The sequence below is a fragment of the Dermacentor albipictus genome, chromosome 2, assembly GCF_038994185.2.
Source record: "Dermacentor albipictus isolate Rhodes 1998 colony chromosome 2, USDA_Dalb.pri_finalv2, whole genome shotgun sequence".
NCBI classification, from domain to species: Eukaryota; Metazoa; Arthropoda; class Arachnida; order Ixodida; family Ixodidae; genus Dermacentor; species Dermacentor albipictus.
Window position 1 is genome coordinate 181,345,504 of NC_091822.1, and position 6,000 is coordinate 181,351,503.

Genomic DNA, 6,000 nt, shown 5'->3' on the forward strand with positions numbered 1-6,000 from the left:
GATGTGCCATAAAAAATTACGATACTATTTACAGTGGTACACCGGGCCATTGTTCGCTCGCCACAGCGCCTTACTCTACCTCTTCTGTTATTAAAGATGATTATATTCTGAGATTTTACTTTCCAAAACCATGATATGATTATGAGGCAAACCTTAGTGCGGTACTCTGGTTTAATTTTGATCGCCCGGGGTTCTTTAACGTGCACTTTAATCTAAGTACACGAGCATTTTTGCATTTTGCCTCCATCACTACTAGCACGTGCAGGACAGCATACCACCGTAGCTGTAAGTTGCCGTGGCGTGGGCACATCAGGGCTAGAAATCTTGATTTATTGGTAGCTGTAGAAAACAATTTATTCACCACAGCCTCGCTCTTTTTTTCACTCGTATTCTGTTGTCTCATAGGTTTCGTTTTCACTGTCACCTCGTAGTTTTTGCTGCCGACAGGTCACGCTATCGTACTTATGATATCGTAGGCATTACACAGCCATCGTAGTCGTCCCGTCGTTTTCTTGCTCTCATCGTCACACTGTCGCCGTCATACCGTCGTCATGCCTACTTAGCTGCTAGGCACGAGGTCACGGAATCAAATCCCGGTCGCGGCGGCCGCATATCGATGGCGACGAAATGCAAGAACGGCCGTGTCCCGTGCATTGGGGGCACGTTGAAGATCCCCTGGTTGTCAAAATGGATACGGAGTCCCCCCCCCCCCCCTCCCCTCCGCCCCTCCCCCAACGGCGTGCCACATAATCAAATCGTGGTTTTGGCAGGTAAAACCCCAGAATTCAATTCAAATCGTCGTCATTACTTCGTTATCATGCGTGGGATCCGTATGTCCAAGCGCCACAGGTTTAAGCGAGGTGTTTCCCGGTGAAAATGTGTCTAACATGGTCGGGTGCTTGATACTTCGAAATGGTCGCTAAAAAATAGCGTTCTTTGCAAACCCCAGTGAAAGCTTCGCTTTATCCGGTTTGCACAACATTTTCTTTCCTGCTTAAGAAAAACACATGGTCAAATGCATGGGTTATCGCACACATTCGGAATGCCAGGACGTGGCCATGGACCCAATTGAGAGTTATGAGAAGGGCTTCTTACTAATTTTTTTTTCTCTTGATAGGAACACAGTGACTACAGCGCATGCGTAGTACCGACATGGCAAAACTGTATATCATGAGCGTAAGACGCTCAAACAGCATTCCCTTTCTTCCTGGTTACGCTCTTAAGAGCTCTACGCATGCGAAGAAAATGGACACTGAACCGCCTCCTATAAGCGACTTCTCTAAACTTCGGCGCTAAACACATTCACTGTCGTTGACGAGCATGCTGGGAAAAGCGCGCTTAATAACGAGGAGCGACCGTGCACTGCTCACAGAGACCTCTTAGAGCTCGTCCACACGGAACGCGTAGCGCAATCATGCATAGGCCCTTAACGATGTGATCCTCGCATCTCCCACAGAGATCGCCAAGCGTGACACAGCACTTTCACCCCTTCATCTTATCTTCCTTTCGTTCGCGAGCACGCCGAAGACATGCAGGAAGCCGAGACGACTGCTGGCTCTTCACTGGCGCACGACGCTAAGCGCGATGCAGTCACGTGGGAAAGCCAGGCGCACGGGTGTCTGTCTTCGTAACAATGGGTTCATTCGCCCTGCACGCAGAACAGTGTCCAAGCAGCGAGGCAGGCTCGGAAGGGGCAATGCCCGGTGCGCGTGCAGGGCAACGCAGAAGGCCGTCGTATATTCTTATGCCATCCGTCTGTGAGATCCTTGGGAAACGAAAATCCAAAGTGAAAAGGGTTAAAACCCTTGTTATTTCCTTGGCAAAGATAGCATAGCAATTTTATTTAAATGCTATTCCTTCTCGCTTTTCGTCAGAAGTTTGAGCCGCGCCCGCCCACCTTATCAATGGAATCGGCTGACCGTGAGAAAGAGGAATTGAATCGAGCAAAATGAATCCTTTACGCTCCAAGAATCCAAGCACTAGAAAACACAACTGTAGGCTTTAAACAAGCAGTCCTGTTTTCAAGTGAATTTTTTCTGTAGACAAGTGCCAGTGATGAAATTAATAAAATAAAATTAAACTATTGTGTTCTACGCTCCAAAACCACGATCTGATTATGAGCCACGCCGTAGTGGGCGACTCTGGATTTTTCGACCCCATGGGGTTCTTTAACGTGCGCCCAATGCACGATACACGGGGATTTTCGCATTTCATACCCGTCGAAATGCGGCCTCCATCGCCGTCATTTCCTCCCACGACCTTGGTACTTATTCGCACAATGCCATAGCCACTAAGCCACGACGGCAGATAGTGAAAGCATTAATAACGGCAGGAATGTAGACCATGCATAGTTTACAGCGGGATTGTTTGCGGTGCATCACACTTACAGCACAAAAATGATCGCAGAGTATGCTATTGCATTCTAGCGCGCCACTGGATTTAATGTGTACTAAGCTACGAACTGCGAACGATGGCATATTCTTATACCATCGTTTATGAAAGCTTCTGACAAAAGCAGGAGAAGCCTAGTCTTGGAGTACGTTCACTTCTCGCCACATTTGTTGCGGCCTGAACGTGAATCTTCGCACTCTTCACTTCTGAAGCCTCTTGTGCCGGTCAAACACTGCGCCTCTCAAGAACCCTTGCTCGCAGCAAACTTCCTGTATGACACTTCTTGTTTCTGTATGCTTTATTTTTCTCACGTACGACAGAGATTACTGATGTCAACTCTATACTGCAACCCCGTGGCCATAACAACACCTTCCTGTGAAGCTACAACGAAGAGCACCAGAACTGGGAACAATGCGTTGCTATGAACAAGTCGGTGCTTACATTATGCGGTGAGCTCGTGCGGAACACATTGTTTGAGTAATGCGTTATGAAAGAAAAGAATATATCGACATTGAAACTTTCCCGCCAAATGTGACAGTGGTACACAACACACTCACGAAATTTAACGAGACTCCGCGATACGATGGAAGTTCTTGTTGGACAAGGCAAGTAACAATGCGGCACTGAAAATTGCCTGCTCACAATGCACAGAGCTTCACACTGGGAGGCTTTTCAAGAGCATGTACACTGTACAAGCACTGGTGTTGTTTTACTTGATAATTCTAAAACCGGTAAAAAATTATCTCTGACGTGACGTCTGTTACGTTGTATAGGAAGAGGAGGAGGAGGAGGAAATAAAGAAAGCAGGGATGTTAGCCAGAAATCTGCCTGGTTGGCTACCCTACTCTGGGGGTCGGGAAAGAGAGAATAGAAAGATAAAGTAGTGAGATGGAGGGGAGGGGGAGGAAAGCCATGGCGAGCTCACGCACGCACGCGAAGGGCCTGAGCGAGTCAAAGACGTTCACATAGGCCAGACTCCCTCAAGAAAGACAAAAGTGCCTTCATACCTTTGTGGGCCGACGAGCGATGGGGGCGGTCTTCAAGTAGCACCTGCACAGACAACGGCCGATCGTTTAGTCGTCGCAATGCGATAGATAATGTTTGTCTTTCCGACTGATATCGATGGCAATGGCACAATAAATGTTCGATGTTCTCTTCCACGCCGCAGTCGTCGCACGCAGCACTGTCGGTCATCCCAATAAAAGTAGTGTACGGCTTCGTGAAAGCCACTCCAGTTATATTCTACAGGTTTAAAAAAAAATGCTGCAGCAACTTTTTCAAATCAATTAGTGCAAACATGTGCCAGAGAAAAAAATGCAAGGCTATCGGAGGTGAAGGGCAGTAAATTGACGGGTCCTTGGCATTTCACACTTGAAACGTAACGCAGAAATTACATTTAAAATAATACGACAAGATGTGCACGAAAAAAAAAGATGCAGGAATGAGATAAAGAGGGAGAAAATATGGGATGAAAGACACAGAGCTTAACTAACATAAGTATATTGCTCATTATTTTTCACCGGGGAAGGTGCAAGGGTAGACAAGGTAACGAGATGGAAAACGAGAATTTTCCGCACAATTACATTGAATGCATCTAGCAGAGGTTACAGTCGTGCATGCACGTCGATGTTTTTATAAGAAACAACACAATAAGGAAACACCTGGGCCTTTAAAGCAATTCGGACTGATATTTGTTGGCACTAGGTTCGGAGGATTATGCTTTCCGTAAGTGGACGCTTGTCATGTTTGTGGAGTGTGGCGCAGACTGCTCATCATTATGCAGTGAAATGAGATCATTCAGAGATTAGCTGCCCAATCGTCTTTCATTCACCCAGAAACTTCACGTTCTTTACTGCTGGCCCGAATCGTATTCAGCGTTTATGCGAAAGTCAAGCTGGCTGGTATATCAGCATTGTCGACAATTAACAGGTATTGTGATCTACCCTTCGTTGTTAGCCAGAGTGAAGTAGTTAGCCCTGCGTTAGCGATAGAGCCCCAGAACAAGGGTGTGAAAGTCACGTGGACCTGTTGTCCACCGGTACGCGTCGGCGGACTTTGTCCACAGCCAGTTTATTGTGATGCCTTGTTATTTCTCCGGCGGCGTCGTGTGGCATCGGGTTAGCGACAGTTCCTTCTTCCTTCCCGCTGTCTTCGCTTCTAACTCGCTCCACGCACAGAGCGTAAGGTTCTCTCGTTTCACTGTTTGACGTCAGAGCTGTCACAAAGTACGTGTCACGAGCGCGGCATCCCTCACTGCTTCGCATCTGGGCAGTGTATCTGCAGCGCGCCACAGAGAGTGGATGACCGACGAGCGCGATATAACCGCACTGAGCTGCAGTAGCCGTTGGCAAGAAACAGCAGCTGCACCCCCGATGGTGGATCCCGAGCCACAGGGGGGTTTTCCGCTGGTCTAGTTAGCGCATGACGCCGTCTGGTTACTGTGTGTCCTAGTATGCGCACTGCAGTAAGTTTCTGGCTTGCGTGTTTCTCAACTAACTTGCCCCTGTCCTCGAGAAAACAAAGCAATTATCTGCACCTTTCTTTCCTGTAGAACTTGTAGGCTATGAGCACTAACCTCTCAGTTAAGAAGGAAGCGGAAGCTGGGAAGATAAATGGTCATGAGAAACGTTGTCTTAGTCATTCTACAAGAGGCCTGTAGGTGTTTTTCAGTAAGGTTCGCCGAATGCAGTGCTGCCCTTGTTTCCGTTATCGGCTGCATGTTGCCAAGCATAATAAATTAATAAAAAGGGCGCAAGTTTGCGTATTAAATTTCCGGCGTCAGCAACTGCCGGTCCGTTAACAGCACGCTCGAAAATAAGCGCGCCTTCAATGCGTCCTCATCCATTTCTACCCCGTGGATTATCTATCATTTGTGGGTGCTGTCTTTATTGCTGCCTGCTATACCACCACAGGCCACGCCGCACATTCTTCAGTGCTAACGAACTCCTTACACGCCACGCCCGGAGCCGAAAATAGATTCCACACGTGCGTAAAATTAAGTCGCATTCCAAACGCGATTGCACAGATCACGTTGCAGTCCTTTCCTTTTTTCCCTTTTTGGGCTCTAAAGTGTGAGCTTCCCGTACATCGACTCGTCCTCCGTGCCACTGGGCGCGAAATTTCGCCGCCACGTCGTTCATCAAAACAGTGAGGCGACACGTGGCGCATGCCTAACGAGGTACGCAGTGACGTCAGAGAGAGCGCATACGGTCGAGCGGGAAGGCGTGTCGCTCCTGGCGTGTCGCGGGATCGTGTGTCACAGATTTGCCCTGTTAGCCTGATCTCCATCTTCGCTCAACGTGTGGCTTCGAGTTGTACTTTTGCTTCGTCTCTGGACGTGCGCAGCCGAGAGTTCAAGGCCGCGCGATAGGCGCCGTGACCGCTTGCTCTTGCAGCTGGCTTTAATAACCTGACGAAAATAGGAGCGGGAAGAGGCCGCTTGAAGAATTTGACGAGAACCATGCGCGGGTCGTGTGTGTGTGTAGGCTGCGGCTCATGCACCATCTTAGGTGGCTCATGAACGCTCAACGCTCGCGGAAAACGCAATTTTCTTTTTATGTGTGCGTGTCTCTGCTTGTGCAAAGCGCACTATCTGGGGGCTTCGTTTTC